Source organism: Hordeum vulgare, chromosome 4H (assembly GCF_904849725.1).
Source record: "Hordeum vulgare subsp. vulgare chromosome 4H, MorexV3_pseudomolecules_assembly, whole genome shotgun sequence".
Lineage (NCBI taxonomy): Eukaryota > Viridiplantae > Streptophyta > Magnoliopsida > Poales > Poaceae > Hordeum > Hordeum vulgare.
Genome location: NC_058521.1, coordinates 390,447,805 through 390,459,447, shown reverse-complemented (window position 1 = coordinate 390,459,447; position 11,643 = coordinate 390,447,805).

Genomic DNA, 11,643 nt, shown 5'->3' with positions numbered 1-11,643 from the left:
CATCTAAATGGGTGCTTGGATTGATTTAGACTAGCCCTATATGTTCATGAGTCCTTCTAGTCTCCTTCGGCTGGAACCAACTACATTTGGTGACTACGACGTTTGGTGGGTTTTCAACATAGAATTGAAGTTCATAAATTTCTTCAACTCTTCCATAATACTGAATACCACCTTCGCCGATAGCAGAGACACCACAATTTGTAGGTTTCCGGTCGGGCATAGATAGCTCTTTGCCAAAGGTACGAAAGTGATAACCGTTGATGTTGTATTTCTCAAATGAACGGACCTTATAGTCAAAACCATTAGCGGCTTGTCTCAATTCAGCGTCCGTAGACTCTGAATTAGCCTACAAGTTTAATACGAAATGATTTTTGAATTAGCCACAAGTTAGACCAAGAAATGAAATGGTCCTTTATTTATAATTACCATTTGTTTGAACCAAGAGATGAAACAAGGATAGCCACCTCCATGCTTTGCCAGAAGCTCATACTCGTCGACGGAATCATCTTGAATCACCTCTCCATCCGAGAATTTGGCGACGTATCGACTGTATCAAATATCCAGGAATAAGAGCAGTTCAACAGAATTGGAAGTTGCGGAAAAATGTACCGAGAACTTACTCGATGTACGACCGCACTTCTGTTAGGTTGTTGAAGATATACAACGAAATGTTCCGCCATTCTTTGATATCCAATGTTATTGGTTTCGAAGCTCCGGCTAGTGCGAGCTTCCCTTTGAACAGGCTAACGTTGGATCCACCTTTTGAGGGTCAGCATCATTGTACCGAGACTTCGAATTATGCAAATGAGGATTTTTGGCTTCATAGTGTGCTATCACAAAGTTAGCCACCTCCTCGGTAATGAATGACTCAGCCATCGATGTTTCAATTCTACGTTTATTTTTACATTTAGCTTGAAGCGTCTTCTGCATCCTCTTAGTTGCAAAGCACCAACGATTTTGCATGGGCCCACCCAATCTTGCCTCGATCGGTAGATGTAAAATCAAATGTTGTATTGGAATAAAGAAGCATGATGGACAGATCTTCTCCGGTGCCAACTCCTCCATGTTATCTACCACGCGAGGAAGCAGTTCTTTCGCACAAAGAACATGGAAGAAATAGCTCAGCTCTACTGGTACTAGCCATTCATCCTTAGGAATAAACCACATAACATCATCGACATTACCCGCTCAAGCCATATGTGCCAATCATGACTCTTGAGACCAAACATTTTTATTTTTTCAAGACTCGCTCCCCTCTTTAGATTCGCTGCATACCCATCGGGGAAGATGAAGTATATTTTGACCCACGAGATAATTTCCCTCATAGATGGCCTTCCAAGATTGAACCAGGCCTTTGGCTTTTACCGGTTCTACTTTCCTTTCGATTCTCGCATGTTTTTTAACGGTCTATGACATAGTGTCTTGTGATCGACTCTAGCCTTAATATTATCCTTTGACTTCCCATCTATGTCGAACAATGTACCAAAGATGGCCTCTCCGATATTCTTTTCAGTGTGCGTCATGTCGGTGTTGTGTGGAAGAAGGAGGTCTTTGAAGTAAGGCATATCCCACAAGCATGGCTTGTGAGTCTAAGCGTGTTCTGAATTATACCCCTTGAAATACCCTGGATTCTCTGGATCAGGCTCGAGGTCGTTTAATTGATCCAGGATCTACTGGCGTGTCAACGCAGGTGGTGCCAAGGTTTTGACAACTTTACCTTTGGTAAAGTTCTTCTTGTCTTTTTTGAACTGATGGTGAGGATCCAGGAACTGTCTATGCAAGTCAAAGCAAGAATACTTCCCACCCGCCTGCAATCAATGAAAGTGAAGAGTTGGCTTGCATGTGGGGCACGGGAACCTTCCATCAACACACCATCCAAACAATTGTGCATACGCCGGCAAGTCATGCATCAAGTACATGTACTAGACGTGCATTTCGAAGTTTTCTTTTCTAGCGGCATCGTATGTCTTGACCCTATTATCCCAAGCTTCTTGCAATTCATCCTTAAGCGGCTACATATACACATTCATATTCTTCCCAGGATAGTTGGGCCCTGGAATTATCAACGTCGGGAATATGTTCTTCCTTTGCATAATCTGCCCGGGGGGGGGGGATTGAGTGGAATGACAAATACGTTCCAACAACTGTATTGGGTTGCCATCATACTGAAGGGATTGAACCCATCCGTGGCGACGCAGACTCAAGGATTCCTTGGATTTGCTGCTTTATCCTAATGTAATGCATCTAAATCCTTCCGTGCTTCCCGTCCGATGTGTGTACTGCCATCTTATTCCCATTTGCATCTAGTTCGGTTCTTTTGCCCAATTAGTGTCATGTCATCTGTCTGGCCGTCTCCTCGACCATGAAAATGCGTTGAAGCCTTGGCATATACCGAAGAACATTAAGTGGGATTTGGTCCTGGCTCTTGTCACCCACACCATTGTCTACCACAACAATCCTGGAAGACTTGCAAATGGGACGATAGTCCAAGTCTGCATACTCCTTCCTAAATAAGGCACATCCTTTCTCATGGGCATGTACCTTCTCATAAGGAATTTTAAGTACACGAAGTATTTTGTGTGACTTGTACAGGTTTGCAGGCATGACATGGCCTTTGGGTAGAGAGCGTCCAAATAGTATCATCATCGCATCGTAGCATTCTATTCCCAAGTTGAACTGAGCCTTCAGAGCCATTACTTGTGCAATGGTATCCAGCTGACAAAGCTTAGTGTGCTCGTGGAGAGGACGTTTTGAAGACTCCAACATTTCATAGAAGGCCTTTGCAGATTCCTCCATCTCATCGTCTGAATCCCGAGCATCATCAAAGTCTTGCAACAAGTATTCGATCCCGGTACCATGCTCGTCAGTGCGATGACAGACCACCTCAGCTCTAGTGCATTGTATAGACAAACCATGAAATGTCCACACCCTATAATTAGGGTTAAAACCCCTCCTCTGCAGGTGTTTAATCATTTGAGCCTATGTCCTCTTTTTATAGTTGTCGCACCACGGACACGGGCACCAATTTGTTTCCTAGCCATTTGCAAATGTGGCTTTCACAAAGTCCTTGGTTTTTAGAAACCATTCTTTGGTCATCTCTTTCTAACTAGGATGACCGGTGTACCTCCATGCACGATCACTCAACATGTATATTCATCAATGAATCTAATTTGTCAATTTTATTACGTCCATGCAACCTACATGCTAATAGGTAAAGATAGATCCTATTCCCACCGAGTATGTGTAGAGTGAGTACGTTCTCCATGATCTACCCCATTCCGGCACAAAATTCCAAAAGCACCTCCTCGCTTTTCTCCAAAATAGACGTCTCGGCAAAAAGACGAGAGAATGTGCATCTAGAGAACAACGGGGAGCCACTGCCGAAATTTTGTCTTGGAATGGGGTAGAGCATGGAGAACGTACCGAATCTACACATCCTCGGGCTGTCCGTGGAAATCGCTGGACAATCTGAATGAGTTACGGTGATAAATATGCAACTGAATGCGTATTTATCGATGCAATCCTTTCGTACGGGAGACACCTAGGTTACGCGACTTAGCATGAAAATGAAATCTACTGACATGATTAAAAGAGCGTAGGAGGTGAAGGTGGATTCGTTGCTCACCCTCGGTTGTAGAGGAAGTAGTCGAACAATGATGACGACTCCAAAGCAGATGAAATAGCACAAATCATGTAAATTGTACCGAGTGAAAAAAATGTAGTACATCACATCATATAAAGCATTGACAGTTCAAACTATGAAAAATCATATTTCTAATGACATCTCCGCTTTTCTTCCTGTTATTTTCCTTCTTCTTCTTCTTCTTCTTCTTCTTCTTCTTTCCATCTCCTCTTCTTCTTCTTCTTCTTCTTCTTCTTCTTCTTCTTTCCATCTCCTCTTCTTCTTCTTCTCCTCCGCTTCTTCTACTTCTTGTACTTCTTCTTTTCTTCTCCTCTTTTCTTCTTCTTCTTCTTCTTCTTCTTCTTCTTCTTCCCTCTTTTCCTTTTACCTCTTCTTTCTTCTCCTCTTCTCCTCCTCCTCTTCTTCTTCTCCTCCTCCTCTTCTTCTCCTCTTCTCCTCCTCCTCCTCTTCTTATTCTTCTCCCTTCCTTCCTTGTTCTTCTTCTTCCTGTTGTTGTTGTTGTTCTTCTTCTTCTTCTTCTTCTTCCTTCTTCTTCTTCTTGTTCTTCTTCTTTTTCTTCTTCTTCATCTTCTTCTTCTTCTAATTAACTAAACCTAGCACTAAACGACCACTAAATCTAATAACTAACTAAATCTACGAACTAAACTACCACTAAATCTACAAATTAACTAAACCTAGCACTAAATCTACCACTCATTAACAAAAACAACAAAAAACAGCAAAAAAAGAACAAAAAACCTAGCACTAATTAAGTAAACCTAGCACTAACCTACCACTAAATCTACTAACTAACTAATTCTACCAACTAACCTACCACTAAACTACTAATTAACTAAACCTAGCACTAACCTACCAGTAATTAACAAAAACAACAAAAAACAGCAAACAAGAACTAAAAACCAAGCATTAATTAACTAAACCTAGCACTAACCTACCACTAAATCTACTAACTAACTAAATCTACCAACTAAGCTACCACTAAATACAGAAAAAAGGAAAAGAACTCACTTAAGTTAATTGCAGGGATAGTGGGCGGCCGGGGCGGTGGGGGCGGGGCCGGTGGTGCGCCAAGGCCGGTAGGGGCACCGGGATATGGCAGGGGCACCGAGCGTGGCACGGGGCACCGATGGAGGAGGGGTGGCGTGATAGAGGAGGGGCGGTAGGGAGGAGGGGGTGCGCGGGAAGGAGAGGTGCGCGGGGACGAGGGTAGCGGTGGAGGAGGGGCGACGGTGGAGGAGGGGTGGTGGAGGAGGGGGTGCACGGAAAGGAGCTGGTGGCGGGGAGGAGAGGGTGTGCGGGGAGGAGGGGCGGTAAGGAGGAGGGGGAGGCGATGGAGGAATGGCGGCGAGGAGGAGGCGGTGCGCGTGCAGGAGGGCGGCAGGGAGGAGGGGGTGCACGGGGAGGAGGGGGCCGATGCACGGGGAGAGAGAGAGCCGTTATGGGGAGAGAGGGGGTGTGGGGTGGGGGCCGACGGTCGTTAGGTCGCCATACCCTTTGCCGTCTGCCCCCCGACAACAAAGAGGTATAAGGCAGACGTCAAAGAGGAGCACCTAATGGCCCGTTATAAAGTGGTCCAGTGATCCTCTTTGTCGTCTACCTGACTTCTCTTTGCTGTCAGGTGGCTGACGGCAAAGAGTTCACTCATGGCAAATAGAACCTTTGCCAACACTCAGCTCTTTGCCGTGTACTTTCCATCTCTATGCAGTTAACTGGCACACGCCAAAGAGCTCACTCATGGCAAATTGAAACTTTGCCATCAGTCTGCTCTTTGTCCTCTGGTTTTTGTCAGTTGATGGCAAAGAGACTCTTTGCCATCAGCCAGCAGACGACAAAGAAAAGGCTGATGGCAAATTCTGTGATTCCAGTAAGGAATACAACCAACATAGCCAATACTAAAAATGATAAAACTTGTAATCTTTTTTGATTTTACCTATGATAATACAAGTTGGGTGTTTGTTGTTCATGCATTGTACGAATGTATCGAATATCCACCTGAATGATTTTGCATCTTTCTCTCTGATGAGGGCAACAACAAATATCGTTGACTGCAAATGGTTGTTGGTTCCAACAAACACTCCGAGAGGCATATGAAATCGGTTTGTTTTGTAAGTTATGTCGAATGTTAGCAATCGCCAAAGTCTTGATATGCTCCGCAGTAGTTTCCCTTGCACCAGAAAATGTTCTTTATTGCATCGTCGTTGTCTACTTGTATATGCCATAGAAGAACTCATCATTAATTGCCTTCATGTATTTAAACAAAGACACAGGTTTCAATACATCATACAAGTCATCTTTCCTTGCCTTCATAGCTTTCTTGCAAAATACATACAAATATGCATTTATTATTTTTTATCAAGGTTGATGACTTAGGATGCTATGTATATTTTAGTATGTGCATTTTTCAATACTTACTGGTTTAGTAGGTCTTTTCCGGTCATCCTCACGAAGGATCTTCCATCTTCATTTTGTGATAGCATGGACATAAGTGGTGTATGTTTGACATCATGGTACTGCAAGAGCTTTACATACTCCAAAAGAGTCGGTTCATAATTCTTGTGTGAGTGCACGAATACCAGCATGTTAGTAGTTTGGATGAGGTGGTGATTATGATTGTATTGAATGCCCACCACCACACATGTGTTATCCTGTTGCACCTACACCCTGATTCTAGCATTACAACATGTCCTACATGAGGTTTTGATACGCTGCCTATCAGCTTCAGAAACAGTAGGATTGTGTTAGCCTTATCATGCGTAGACAAAGTACTTGTGATTATCATTTCCACCCGTCTTCCTCATGCCAAAACCAGGCATGGCGTATCATTTGTAAAATTCCGAGGCTTTATCTACATTCTTGAATGTCATCTTGATTCTTGGTATTAGATAATCTAGGAGGTCTGGCTTCTGTAGAAAAAACAATTCATCATTTTAAAACGCAACTTATAAATATAATAATACTGGTTCCAAAAATGGCAGATCAGAGCAGATGCATATAAAGTACTCACGTGTTTGTACGATCGAAACCCCATCGGAGTCTGTTGTTGGCCCGTTGGGATGGGGTAGGGCGGAGTTACCATAGCATGATGCACGAGTGGATCATGACGTGGAAGGAGGATTGAAGATGGCCTCTCACTTGTTTGTGTCATTTTTGCTTCTGGTGGTTGTGGAAGAATGAAAGAGCGTTATATTGACTAGAGGTGGGGTGAATAGGAGACTTGTAGAATTTCATCACTGAGGAAATTCCTTTTGACGAAATTCCTCACTGATGACTAACTTACAGCGGAAACAGTAAAGGATCAGGAGTGCAAAGTTTCACTACAACAGTTTTTTAGTATCAGGAATGTGAAAACAGATTGCACAGTAAGCAGGCACGCAGAAAACAGATGATGATTAACTTGCGTGAAGAATTTGGGGTTGAGGAATTTCAGAGAAAGTCTACAACAAATTCTTCAAACAGTGACAGTGAAAATCATCAACACATAATCTGAGGAATATAAAGAGTTGAGGAATTAGAACCCGTTTCACAGCGAAGACAGTAGTTGATGACCCAGTTCCAACTACTGTGACAATTGTACATCTGGTTTAGAGCGGCTTGGTATTGAAACCAAAAGACACACAGTCCCAGGACACACAGTCCCTACCGTATTCTCCTTGGGTTAAGAACACACAGTCCTCGCCCAACACTCGTGGTAAGTCTTCAGGGCGGACTTCCAAACCCTCATAAACTGGGTCACCCGGCGATCCACAATTGACTGCTGGATTGCTCTAGACCACGACGCCTAACCGTCTGGAGGATGCACAGTCCTCAAAGGTAAAAGGCTTCAGTCCCACACAGGAACAACTTCTTCAGTGATGCTCAATCACTTGGTTCTTGGTTTGTGGTTTGGAGTTTGGGGTATTTCCTCACTGATGAATTACTCTCGAAGACTCTGAGGAATTTGGGTTTCTTTTATGACAAGTGTCTGTTTCTAACAGAGCAGCCAACCAGCTAATGGTTGTGGGGGGCGGCTATTTATAGCCTGGGAGCATCCCGACATGATTTGACACTAATGCCCTTAAATAATATGACCGTTGGTGTGGATAAGACCAATGATGTGGCGTGGCTATCAAAACAGTCGGGACCCTGAACTGTGAGAGTCCTCATGTCACTCATATTCCTCATTTGAGGATTTTGGTAGGATTAGGCTTGGGTTGAGCATCATGAGGAAATTCATTCCAATGTGTTACCTCGACCCCTTTTAACAGTACGGTGTTCCTATTACTCATGTGTGAAGAAAATAAAACAGAAAGAGTAAATCTTCATGCTTCAAAGTCTTCAGAATGATTTTCTTCAGGACACAGCGAATTCCTCAATTTCAATATCTTCATGAGGAATATCAATTTCATCGCAGATTCCTCGCGATTCTAATCTTCAGCTTCAGACCAATTTCTTCAACCGAAGATATACATTTTTAGGGGTCGATATTCATCGAATATTTCACACTCCTCAGCGAATTATAGATCCTGTGTACACTCATGAACACATTAGATACTTAACCTATAAGTCTTCAAACCACCAAAATCACTAAGGGGCACTAGATGCACTTACAATCTCCCCCTTTTTAGTGGTTGATGACAATTAGGTTAAGTCTTCAACAGGGATAAAAATATGAAGTGTAAATACTCATTTGAGGAATTTGAAATCAAGATTCAGAGAGACTCCCCGTGAAGATGTGCATATCTCGAGGATTTTGCTTTTCACAGCAAATGCACATTGATGATTTATATCATGGAGATCCCCCCCTGAGTCTTGTAAATCATGCATACATATGACATATAGTATGAAGAGATTGAAGATGCATGATGACAAATGGTATCTGACGAATTCCAGCATGCGTGCATTAAAATTTTGAGGAATAAGCATGCGAATAAAAACGTTCAAAAGCGTCAGAGTACCATCGGGCTTAAGTTACAACTCATTACATAAACACTTCAGAAGAGCCAAGAGTTTGTAACTTAAATATAGTTCATAAGCCCCAAAATATTCCGTGTGAAGACTAACTCTCAAGTTTCTCCCCCTTTGTCATCAAGTGACAAAAAGGAACAAACTAAGGACTAACGCCCGTGAAGACTTTCACTCCCTGGGAGTTGATGAAGACGCATGAGGATTCTTGGGAGCAGTCTTCTTCCTTGGACCGGTGGCAATGTCTTGTTGTTCTTCATCAGATTCAGGAGTGCAGAATGAAGAAAAAGAGCTGTCCTCAAGGTCTGGAACAGGAATTGACCTGAATTTCTTCTTTGGTGGCCACGACCAGTCAAAGTCTCGCACAAACTCCAAATCTTCAAGTTATGTCGGAGTCTTCAGATGAGCAAGTGTGTCCCAGGTGCGATCAAAAACCTCGTGAAGATGATGATGGTTAAGCTTCACAGCATTCTGCGTTTCATTGAGGGTTTTCACAATGGCGCCTAACCGGCGTTTGACCCACTTGTGATTCCGATCCACCTTCTGGTGAAGACTGAGAAGAATCTCTCTGGTATTCATCACACGAGGAGCAACAGGGCTTGGAGGATGAGTCTCGGTATCATCCAATGAACAATATGCTTCGGGCTCTCTGAACTGGCCATCAAGGGGCCTACGACCTTCATCAATGACAGACTTGCCTTTTCCTTCAACAGGCTCGAAATTCTTCTTGTTGACCCTGATAGGAGGCATATAACCAACATGGTTGTTGAAATCAGCGTGAAAGTTGATGCCTGACCTTGTTCTGATGAATCTCATGATCCATGGAGCATATATCTTGTGGTCAAAAGGACACATTGCATTGTCGGCAAAAGTCCTCAAGAAGAAATCATGGATATTGATAGGAATACCATGGATGATGTTGAAGAGGATATTCTTCATGATGCCTACGACATCTTCTTCATCATCATGGCCCTTGATCGGCGCAAGAACACTGCAGAGGATTCTGTAAACTGTCCTTGGTTCATATTTGAGCTCATGGATGAGGAAAGTCGTTCTTGGTGGTTTTCCTTTAGCCAAAGGCTTCATGAGGACTTCCATCATCCTGTTGGGCAGCACACGCTCATCATAACGCTTCATGGCTTGCTCTGAGGGAATTGACACTAGCAGTTCACGCAGGAGCTCAATGGCAGGAGCCTTGTGGTGTGTTGTTTGCGTCATCCAGTCAAACACCCAGGTGATGATGTCTGCGGGATCTCCAAATATGTGAAGAGTGGCATAAAATTGAAGAATAAGCTCACTGTTCCAATCACAGATATCTGAGCACATTGGGAGGAGTCCGGTTTCATGAAGGACGTTGAGGACTGGAGCCAGGCATGGTATTTCTTCAAGCTCAACATGAGGAACATGACTGTGCTGGAAAATCTTGTTTCTTCCACACATCATAGAGGCATAGTAATTGAGTTGTGTGCTCGTCCAAGACTTCAAATGCATGATTTGAGGCTTGTCATAGGGATTTTCTCCGATGAAGAACATGCGTTCTTCAAAGAAGGACTCCTTTTGAAACTTTGGCCGCTTTCAGAACGGCTGACACTGCATGGGTTGAAGGTTTGGCTGTTGGCCCTGAGGGGAGACAACAATTGCAGACTCTGGGTTGAGGACGACGAAGGCATTATCTGGGTCTGGTGCATTTTCCTCAGCATGGTCCTCGAGGTGAGGAATTTCATCAGCTTCCGCTTCAGCCTGAGGAGCATGCTCCTGTTGCGCTTCACGCTGAGGAATGGGATCTGGCTGAGCTTGAGGCTGAGGAATGTCATCAACTGGAGCATCTTGTTGAGGGTTTTGCTCCGGAGGAGGAATGGGTTCATCCTGAGCCTAAGTTTGAGGATCTTTCTCACGAGGAGTGGGGTCAGCCTGATCCTCAGGTTGAGGATTTTGCTCAGGACTCTAACTTTCATCAGCTTGAGGATTTTCACTTTGTTCTTCCTCAGCTTGCTTGGTGATGGAGCCAGATTCATCAACTGGTGCAACTGATCCTTGTGCAGTTTTCATATGAGGAATGGAAGGCTGAGGAGTGTTGTCAATGCGAATTTCTTCGTCAGTATGTTCCTCAGATGAATCATCCTTCATTTCCTCATCAGGCCCTTGCTCCTGGTCTTCGCTTGCGAAGGTAACCATTTCATAAGATGGAGCGCTGTTAAGTGGCATAGGATCCAGTGGAGCATTTTCTTCAAGTGCTTTGAGGCGCTTGGCCTGAATGTGTTCTTCTACTGAAGAAGATTTTCTCTTCTTGGCTTCCTTTTCAGCAGCCCTTGTCTTTTTCACGTCTGATGCAGACGGAGTCATCTTCTTCACCTTTGAAGCTTTTGGTGAAGGTGTTTTCTCAGCAGATTCATCACCTGGCTTTGAGGAACCAGCTAGAGCAGAGTCATCAGCTGGCTTTGAATCAGCAGCTGGAATAGATTCATCAGCTGGCTTTGAAGCAGCAGCTAGAGCAGGGTCTGTCTCACCAGCTGTAGCACATTCATCAGCTGGATTTTCAGTGGTGATTTCCTCAATTGCCGGTTCATCCACACGGCTTTCTTGAGGGATTTCCTCAGCTTGAGCAGTTTCATCAGCTGGTTCTTCAATCAGAGGATGAGGAGATGGTACTGGAGGGGCAGCTTTCTTGTTGTAGTCGTTAACAGCTTCAGTAGCAAGTTTGATGAAATTGCTTTTGAGACTTTGTCGGTCAGAAAGCTTGGAGTACTTAACTTTCAAAGTCTTCAACTCTGCCTGTGTTGACACAAGGTCATCAGGCGTCAGGTTGAGGAGATTCTGCTTGAGGAATTTCTCCTTCTTGAGCTTAGCCACCTTGGCCTGTTTAGCTTGCTGCTCCTTCCACTTGGCCTCGTTGATGAATGTGGCCACCATGTGGCTGATGCCTGGCGGAAGTTTCAAATCATCAAGTGGAGTGTTGGGGACCTCATACCAGATATTGATGCCGTCGAGGAGGACTTTTGGGTCCATGGCCAGAGGAATGGAGCTGCCAGAAGCTTGAGCTACCCTCTCTTGCTTGTTTC